At 41.9% G+C, this 10,512-nt stretch overlaps 1 protein-coding gene across 1 annotated transcript in view; it reads right to left on the reverse strand.

Annotated features, from left to right (window-relative positions):
* Positions 1 to 301, reverse strand: part of TMEM229B (transmembrane protein 229B) — a 33,071-nt gene extending 32,770 nt beyond the window's left edge. Inside the window, exon 1 of the mRNA XM_064658378.1 lies at positions 210 to 301. The gene's annotated coding sequence lies outside the window, so the exon portion shown is untranslated. The remainder of the gene's footprint in view (positions 1 to 209) is intronic.
* Positions 302 to 10,512: the final 10,211 nt, after the last annotated feature.

Raw genomic sequence — 10,512 nt, forward strand, 5'->3', positions numbered from 1 at the left:
CGCCAGAAACCGAAACCAACGGCGCCGGGCGCCATCCCCGCCCTCCGCCCCGGGCAGCGCATCGCCCGCGCCGCTCGGCTTGCGGGGAGGCCGCCGCGGGCCCCGCGCACCCACCGGCGGGGCGGCCGTGAGGTCAGCGGCGACCGCGGGCAGCTGCCGGTGCCGCCGCTCGGCCCCCCCGCCCGGCCGGCCGCGGCCCGTGGCCTCACCGGTGTCCATGGGTGCCCCGCGGCCGGCGGGAGGTGAAGTGTGCCAGTGACACTCGCCCGTAGTATGGATGCGGTTTCAATCTGCACATGCTCGCTCCCGACAGCCAGCCTGCCCCGCCACCTTCCCTTAACTCTTTCCGCACTGCCTCGCACTGCCTCCCCCGCGCCGCCGCGCTGGCCCCGCGCCCGCCAGCCGGGGTGCAGCTGCTCCTCTCGGTCCGCAGGCCCGGGGCCCCTCCTGAGGCCAGTGGGGGGGAGAGAGCCCGAACACGGCAGGGACCCACGGGAGGGACCCGTCCCCCCGAGAGAACCGGACCCTGTCGGTGTGTGCTCAGGTGTGCGTCGGGAACACCCTGCCCAAAAAGCTCCCCAAACGCATGAAGTGTTTGCTGTGGCTGGGGACACGATGTGGCACAGCGCTCCTTGACTGGTGAGCCTGCGGTACCGGTTCTTCATACGTACTCCTCTAAAGAAATCCGGAACAAAAAAGCAAATAACCGCCGCACTCCACCCCCACCCCTTTTGGCTGAGGGATGTAACCCCCACGCGCCTGTTGTTAGATCTGGACGCCGACAGGACATCCCTGCAGTGAAGGAAATCAAATATAGGCATCAAAAGAAGTATTTGTCTGCAGCTTCACTATTAAAATAGTGAAACATAATCTCAGCAAAATGTGTTTTTCCACCCAGAAGGACCTCTTCAGATTCAGAAAATTGCCCGAGGAAGAGGATTGAGAAAATAAAGCATAAGCAGTAAAAATAAACTAAAATCCCTTCTCTGGCTACATTAACTCTTAGGCAGCACAAGAACACAAGAAAAAAATGGCTTTCTTTGCCATTAGTAATTAGGAGATTGCAATCCTGAACCACGGTTTGCAAGCAAACCAATGACTCCTCTGTACCTCTGGCTTCCCTCTGAAAAAATGGAAGTAACAGCGGCTCTCTGCAGTGAGGAGTAGCTGGCTAGTGCCTCTGAAGTGCCCTATAGTCTTCAGACAGAAGTGAGAGAGGTTTTTATTTCTGTCCCTTTACAGAGAGAGAAAATAACATATCCTGGGTTAAAATGGTAACCTGAAGTGACACCAACTCAGAAATGGCAATTGATCCTGAGCCCAGAGACCCATCTTTAACCAGCATCCTGCTTTTTCTAAGGAGCTACTGACTTTGGGCTCTTCTCTGGTCTTCCCAGGCCCCTGATGCAGTCCACATTTTCTTTCTCGCAGGCACAAGGATTCCTGGTTCTCTCTTGCTTTCTGTAGTACCAGAAATGATGAGCTAATGTTTTTAGCAGAATAAGGATGTTTTTATGACCTCTGTTTAATGACTCAGCATTTGTGGTATCAATAATAAATGGTCCAAATGATGAGGCAACATCGGATCTGTACAGGCTCCAAGGCAATTATAATGAAGGATTCTCAAGATGTCTGGCCGCAGTGACTCTGTCAAAGGTAGGTATTCTCTTGAGAGGCTGCTCCTTCAGCCCCAGAACCGCAGGGCCAGCAGACGCTGCACACTCAAAGCCTGCCGCGGCTGTGCATAGCTCTGCATAAGCTGGGAGCGCCCGGGCTGCTGTCTGGCGTTCCCTCCACGCTTGCCCGGGGAGCTCTGGGTACAAACCTCTGTAGCTGCTCCGAGGATGCCACAATGCAGCAAACCAGCCTGTCACCAAGTCACCTGATTGCACAATCTCACTGTGACAGCTGGAGATTCAGAAAGATGGAGCATTTTAAAGGGGAAATGGAGAATAATACGCAGCTAGCCCTACCTCAGCAACCGAGCTGTGCAAGCTAGGGCAGCACTGCATGTGCTAGTGACCTCAAGCTGGATGAAAAAAAAAACCACAATTACATTATATAAATTTCAACAGAGCTGAGAAGAAAAATGTTAAGATAGCTAAGGCATCTTTGATGTCCTAAGAAGCACCTTTAAAACACCATATCAGTATAGGCAGTTAGAGAAGACAGCAGCCTGATGCAGTGCTTATGTATTTATTGTGAAATAGCATCCATTAGAATGCACTGAGGACTGTGCTAGAGGTATAGTCAAGGGAGAGCATGAGAGAGATCATTTCACAGTATGAGACAGCATCAACGTTTCACAGCATGAGAGGAGAGAATGCTTTACAAGGAGCAGAGAAAAGGTCAGAGAGGAAGAAGAGAGCTAAGAGATACTCACCTACGAGAAGAAGAAATCAACAACCAAAGATGGACTGGAAAAAATGAGAACCTTGTCTAGGGAATACACAAATCTGTATTCTCCTGTCTAGTCACAGCATGCAGAGAGAGGAAGGAGGAGGTAAGGAGAAAGGAGAGGGCTCCCAGAATAAGAAGGGAGGAAGGACGAGGCAGCGAGGCAGGGTGAGGGGAATGAAGACAAACACTGTACTGTGCTGAGGGGACAGACAGGAGGGAGAAATGCCAGAGCGAGCACCTGGTAGTGGTGTTGTACATCTGAGAGCTTGTTCAACTCTCCCCAGCTGCAGTAGCTGCTCCAGCCTTGTTTCTTTCAGCCTGAGCTAGTAATGGAAGATAAAAAAATAATGAAGTTGAGATTGTAATACAGTGAAAATGGGAGTAGGATGATACCTGCGGACAAAGGGGAGACAATTTCTAGAAGTGCCCTTTTGTCAGGCATTCACCAGGAGGCTTGAGCTCCCAAGGCCTGGTGCTGGGAGAGAGCACCATTCTCTGCAGAGTATCCAGGCTCGTGCACAGAAAACTGGCTCCAAGATGAAAAGAGTTTGTGGTGACTTAAGTATGCTCTAGCCTCTCTGCAGCCACTTTTGAACAGGCACAGGAGATGCAGCTGATCTTATCAATGGTCTCATAATTCCTTCATGTGTGTGTTATCTTTTTCTGAAATAACAGAGATCATATATAACACCTGATCTAGGTCCTCTATATGTGTGCCCCAAACCAGCTCAGATGTCTCTGCACCAGCCTGGCTGGTTCTGGAAGGATTTCTCCATTTGGGTCCAGCATAACACCTGATTGTATAGAAACATCTTGGAAAGTAGCACAATCGTACTTTTTTTCTGCTTTACTCTTGTATCTGGGCACACTAAGGAGTGCAGTGCAGCAGTACCCAAGCTAGTTCCTCACTTATCCATTTTTGTGTTTTATTTGTGGCATATTCTTACACTGAAAATAAAGTTACTTAGATCTTCAGGAATGCTTTAATGTGGTCATTACACTGGTATCTGAGTGCAACACAAGTATCGCTGCCACTGTAGTCATTCCCAGTGAGGTAAGATCTCACTCTGCAAACTGGGCTTTGAAGTTCAGGCATGTTTCAGTTAAAAGGAATCCTAAATTTTAGATTCATAGCATCTCTCTTTCCCCAGAGAATTTAGTTTTATATGGCTCCTTATATTTAAATTCCAGTTGTGGATGCTCATCTCTTCTGTAAATCCAGTCCCTGTCTAGAAAAAGGAGCACCTAGAAATTAATCTTACCAATTTAGTTCAAGTGGCTTGTCTGACACTGCTTAGGAACTAATAAAGAATTAGATTCATCTTTCCAGAGCAGAGTTTAACTATCTGGCTTATTAAGTCATCCTTAGCCTAATTTTGTGACTCACTTTCTACATGCTAACCGGTTCTGTAGCAAATGAAATGGGAATCTCACCCTATAACACTCCTCGCTCTCTACCCAGGCCTGATTCAGTATGACTTAGGCCAGCCAGTGCATCGAAGGAAACACTTCCATGAAAAACTTCATCACAATTGTTTAAAACCTCTCAAGCTAGAGTCAGGGTTTTTCCCTCCTTGGGGAAGTTTGGCTCTTTCTTTCCTCTTTGCCTGAGGAGGCCTCTCCTTGGGTATATAGAATAGAGAGAAGATGCTGTGTGTTTATTTAAAAACCCCACACCCACACAGATGTACAACCAAAACATGGGCTTCTCTGACAGGAAACTGAGGAACAAAGAGCAATCTTGAGGCTTGCAAGGAAATCAAAGAAGGAACTAATTTATTTTTTTTTTTCTGAGGGGACCCCAGTCACTGTGGTGACAAATGTTAGTCAAATCCACAGAGTAGGAAGTGGATTTTGAAGAACACCAAAAATCACGTGCTGTCTCAGATCAGCTTGCATAGGTCTTCATGCAGTAGCATGGAAATTGCTTCCTTTGTCTCTTCTTGCTTTTGGTGCTGGTAGAAAAAAATACAAGCCATGGATTTTCACTGCCTTCACTCATCTGGTGAGTTTATTGGAGAAAACATGAAGGAAATTTTCAAACATGATTCCTTCAAGCTGGAGTAGGTTCCCTAGTCTGATGGTTCCTCTCCTCCTCTTTCTTTTGCATGTATCAGGCGCTTGGGTTCTTTCTGTGGCTTCAGACACTAGCACCATATTCATCACTCCTGAAAAAACACAACAAGAGGCAGGAGTTAAGTCCACAAAGGTTCTTGACTTATCTCTGCCCAAAACTGAAGATGTTTAAACATTTGTTCATTTAACCATGCGTGTGCCAGTCTCTGCCAGTAAGGTGCTGTTCTTGGGATCAACCTCAAGATATTAAAGCCTAGGTAGGTTCCACAAGGAACCCAGAGCTATTTTTGAAAACTCTGGCCTTTCTCTCTAGGATTGCTGAAATCATTCCCTTACTCGGAACATTTTCTTTCCTCTAGATATGGATTATAATAGTAAAGTTTGCTTGAGTATTTAGTTCTACTTTCCTTCAAGGCATTTTTCTGTAATGGATACCTGCCATGCTTTATGGGTTGGTGAGAGCCTGGCTCCGAAATAAAACACTGCAGATAGGAAACTTTTACTCCTAACAGATATGACTGAAGTGCCATGCAGCAAAGCATGGCAGCATCTTTTACCGTCACAATACCCTGTTTAGGAAAGCCCTCTCCAGGGCTGCTCTGTTCAAGGTATCCATGGGAAAGAATATTAGTAAGATATTATTTTATAGGCACTGTCAAAGCTGTTGTTCAGGGATCATCTCTTTGGACTGATGGAAAAATTGCTCAGCAGAGTTTTAGTGTCCTCTGCTGCCTTCTGCCATCTTTGCCTCCATGTGGATTAGGTTCCAGAAAGGTCCTTCGGAACAGAACAGCCTAAAACTTCTAGAACAAGCAGCAGGCAAGATTTACCTGAGATGTGACTGATGTCTGGCTAAGTAAGCCTGTGTTTGCTTGAATTTTTAATGAAAATAAATAGAAGAATCCCTCATGGTTTCTATTCTGGATTCAGGGGCAGAAGAAAAGCAAATACTATATATGTAGAAATTACAAATCCCAAAGTGTTTGGAGGTAACTCTGTTTCTGTTATTTTGCCACGTTTAACAAAATGCAAACATAGTTTTGGGGAGAGACAAGCCACTTTACAAAACTGCACATGTACAGTCCAACTTGATCCAATAATCTGTTTTGGGGAGATGTGTTTCCCATTAAAAATGCCAGGAGATGGGAGGTTTGGGTTTGAGTTGTGTTCACAGACATGCTTCAGGCCTTCTCAATGTCCTCAAGTTCACCTCTCTATTTTCCTGTTTGCCCAGCTGTGAAAGAGGAAAGACACTGCCTTTGCTAGAAGGCTTTGAGACAAGCCAATGGAAAACAGGATAAACAAAGAGGTGTTACATTTGAAGAGTTTCTAAAATGTCAAACAACCCGATGCTAGCACTTCACTGACACATCTTGTACTCTGAGCCAGCCAAGAAACTGAGACAGAGAATAGAGAAGGCACATGATTTACCTAAAATGCTTTTGAATGTCATTGCCAGAGATGGGATAATTATAATAAATAATTTTATTTCATACAATATCTCTGTTACATATTATACTGCAAAATATAACTGAGAGACTAAATGTTTCTAAACCTGTTTTTTTATTTACACAACACGACAAAGTGCAAAGTGATCTGATCAACAGTAAACTGACAAATGTCTGCTCCAAGTCACAATACAGTTCTCAAACATCAGTCAAGTAGTGATAACAAACCAGAGAGAGGAGGGGAATGGGTAAGAGGAAGTGATGGAAAAGACAAGGTTACAATATAAAAAAGAGAATAAATGAAGAAGGTTGAGAGAAATTACATAATATGAAGGAAATTGAAAAAGTGTTCCTCTGAGATTTGAAATTATTGGAGAGTGGATGTGTCAAAGGAATTCATAAAAGTGATTCAGAGCTAAAAATCATGTTTCAACTCTCTACTTTCATTTTTCAAATATCCACAATGAGCTGCTCAAGAACATTCCACAGGCCAGGAGTTTTTGAATAACAAAAACATCTAAGATTAACAAAAAACATTCACAAACAGTGCTGAAGCAGCAAGAGTGGTGGCTAAATCTGTCAGATAGGCTGTCTACTATAAATGCAAGTTATCTACCCTGCTTTCTCCATTCACTAAATTTTCCTATCTGATTAGTGATGACATTCTTCAGTTCCCTTCTTTAACTGCTGTTCTGAAATGCTGCGCACTGTGAGTATCACCCATGCTTTGCACTAGAGCCATGGAGGCCTCTAAAGTGCTTTGGGGTTATATAGAATGAAAGTTCCCATAGGCCTGCTTCTTAAAAGCATTTAGACACCCAAATATAGAGGTTGCTACTACAGGGTTTACCAAGATAAATTAGCAACAATTCATGCCTCTTTGTTTTGGTGATCCAAACATCAAATGTCACTTTGGCAATGGAGGTTCCAATATTCAAACATTGAAATAATGTCAAAAACGTTGTCTTCTCTGGCAATCTTTCTGGGTTATGTTTTTTACTTTTTTGAGTAAGCACTTAGTTTTAGCATGCCTACTTCCATTCATGTCTTCAAAAAATACTTTGGCTATTTTTCTTAATACAATGTGTGCATGAGGCCAGGTTACTTACTTATTATAGGTGCATGTCACAGCCAAAGAGAGAAGTTTCTAGACAAAGGAACAAAGAAGGGGAAAGGAAGTCACCCAGTAACTTATATTTCCAGTGTATTATGCCAATTTCCAATTGGTAAAGTGACCACATGCTGGAATGTCTAAAGAGAGAGAAAATCAATCATGGACTTTTACAGTCCTCCAGTTTCCTTTATTAGTTATCTTGGCAACCTTAATTCATTTCGTTATCATTAAATGGTAGTACTTAAAGGGCAGAACAGAGAGAAAGTTGCATGTTTAGCTTATTGACATAATCATAATAATTTATAAATCTCTCCTACAGCATAATGGAATCTCAGATATTACTATCACCTAGAATGACCTCTTAGATATCATAAACCATTAATTTTCATGGACATATTCCAGTATCAAAAGCTACAACTCATGCTTGACAATTTGCAGTTGACTGTAGGACAATAAAAAATGTCTTCATTTCAGTGAAGACATAAGTAGACAAAGAATTCCCCACATTAGCCTGCTCTAGTAGTTAATAATTTTCTGTGTCTCATTCTTCACTTGAATTTGTCTGGCTTAATAATTCCTCCACTCAGTCCTCAGTATGACTTAGTCTGCTCAGAGCCCTTTCCTGCTAGTATTTTATGCCTCCAACAGTACCAATTCATTAATCAAGCTATAAATCAAGTCATCTCCTTTTCAGTAAGTCAGACAGGTTGAGGACTGTAAGGTTTCTAAAATAAGGCACTTTCTTTAGATCTTGAATAATTGCCAAGCTTCTTTTGCACCCTCTCCAGCTTTTCAACAATCTTTGAAAATAAATATCCTGCATATGATTAGTCTCATGAGTACCACAAAGGGAAGAAAAGCAACTTGGTACTTCTACCCACAATTCCCATGTTTATGTATTCAAGGATGGATTTCACCCTTTTTACCACAGTATCTCATTGGAGTGAAACTGCTCCGTACTCTGATGACCCTGATCCTTTTTAGAGCGCTGTTTTCCAAGGTAGAGTTTCTGATTACACATCTGCTAATCTCCTATCTGGCTCCCACATGCATTCCCACATGCATAACTTTGCATTTGGCTGGAGTAAAAGGCTTTCTGCTTGAACATGTGTGATCTGCTAGGTGATACAGCCTGCCCTATATAAATGCTCATCATTGCCATTCCACCAGGCTTGATTCTAATACCTGCATATTTTATCAGCAGTGAGTTTCTATTTACTTCTAGGGCAATGATGGAAATGCTGAATAGTACTGAACCTAATACATGGCTTTTGCAAAGCACAGGTGACATGGCTTTATTCTGTTCCATGTCCAGCAGACAAGCTTGCCTAGACTGTTTTCCCTGTGCTTCAACCCTCCTGTGTCCTCTGTTTTTCTCTGAGAATGGGAGCCATTCAAATAGAAATGTGCAGTGTTGCTCCTGATTCAGTGACAAAACAGTTTAAGAAATAAAATCAAGCAGAATTCACAACCCGTACATGTATTCAGTCCTGTCCAGTGAGGACTCTCTGTTGGTTACCATGTTATCTATTTATGGAACTGCATAAGGTGGGGCTAGAAAGACCTTTAAGAGCAACGCTAATCATCTTCCTGCTCATGGCAGGATGCTTAAATTATTCTTTTGGTTGGTTGGTTGGTTGGTTTATTGGTTGTTTTTTTGGTTTTTCAAGATTATGGTGAGGCTGGGAAGTACATATCTGCATTTTCTTATTCTTCATCAAAGAATTCTCTTTCAGTTGATTTTTTTTTTCCATGAACTGCCATTAGCCTTGCTGGTGCACATCTATTGTGATTGTTGACTTTGCCGTTTTTTTAATATTGCCATAGAACAGACACTGCTTTAGTATTCTGCTATTTTCTTGCTATTAGAGGATTTATGAAATATCAATATCAACAGGCTAGAGAATCAGTTAAATAAGCTCTATTAGTATTCCCATGTAAGCCAACCAGACCTGCTGATTTTAAAATATTTACCCCCAGTACATACTTTACATTCCTCCTGGTCACTGATAGAGTGGAAAATTTTTCATCAGCTTATGTGATATAAATTCATCATCTTTCTTCTTTTCAAATGTACAATAGAAATATGTCTGGAATATTTGCCTTTTCTGCAACATTATAATTTCATCATCTGCATCAAGTAGCAGCATGTACCCTTGTTAAGACTTCTGTTGTTCGTAATATACTCTTAACTCATTTTAGTGCCTTAAGGCCTGCCAGCTGATGATTTTCCTCTGCTGTCGTTTTTGTCTATTTTTATATTATATAAATTTATAATGATTGCTAAATATTTCCCATTTAACCATTTGCTATGTAGGCTTTTTATTTTCTAACCATGCCTTCACTTCATACATTGATCCATGATGGCATTTTAAACAATATTGTTCTCTATTATGCTTAGGAAATTGGGACCTTTTTAAAATCCAGTGACTCTTAAACAGCTTTTGGTTATCTGCCATATTTTTCAACCTGAGTTTCTATTCCTCAGCTTTGATGTGTTTTGTCCTGTTCTCTAATCTGATTCAGTGGTCTCTGAGAGACTCTTCTTCCACAATAGTATCTTCTGTTTTGTTATTATTTAGTACGTTAAGCCATTATGCACATCAAAGCACCTGTGGGTCTGAGTTACTAATAATTCCAAAATACTCAAAGGTTGTACTTAAGAGAGAGCATATCCTCTTTATGCTCTCTCCTTCTTGTACTCCTCTTTTACTTACTTCTTCAGTGCAGATAAACTAAACCAAGAAATTTTACTGTATAAATTATTACAGCAGTTTTCAGAATGCTGGTTCAATTAATTTTCTTCTTAACAATGAATATATGAATGTCTTTCTTCTTAAGAATTAACATCAATTAATTTTCTTATTAACAATGAATATATGAGTTATACAACAGTTTCACTACAAGCAGAGTCCTTTTGCAGCGTTCACTGAATATATTAGCTGATATTTCACTGTTATCTTATTTTTATGTCACTTTCTGAATGCATTACTTAGGAATATTTTTCCCATTCAACCAGATAGTCTCAGGCCCAGAGAAGTATGAAGTTCATCACACAGGACTGAAGATAATATCCAGAAACCTGGACAAGCAGCCACCTAATCTCATCATCTATTTCAGCTGCCATATGCATGCATATGATGAAGAATACACAAAAGTGATACGCAGGGAGTTTACTGCACTATTTTAAAAAGTAGCTTTTTCCTTTCATTCCTTTGCTTTCAGATCTTGTCACTGTGCTGGTAGCAGTCCCACAATAAGCACATGATCCTAACAAATGTCAACATGTCAGGTGGGGTAGGAGTCTAATGGTCCCAAATCTCTTTGATTACTAAGAAAAGTCACATGATAAAGACCATCTCTCTCCTCAGATATGCTAAATAAATAATTACTTCATCAAATATTCATCTGTATCTTATACAGCAAAGCTCCCCATTGATAGCATAGACTGCATAGGGAAGGCCATGATACTGT

Source organism: Pseudopipra pipra, chromosome 6 (genome assembly GCF_036250125.1).
Source record: "Pseudopipra pipra isolate bDixPip1 chromosome 6, bDixPip1.hap1, whole genome shotgun sequence".
Classification (NCBI taxonomy): domain Eukaryota; kingdom Metazoa; phylum Chordata; class Aves; order Passeriformes; family Pipridae; genus Pseudopipra; species Pseudopipra pipra.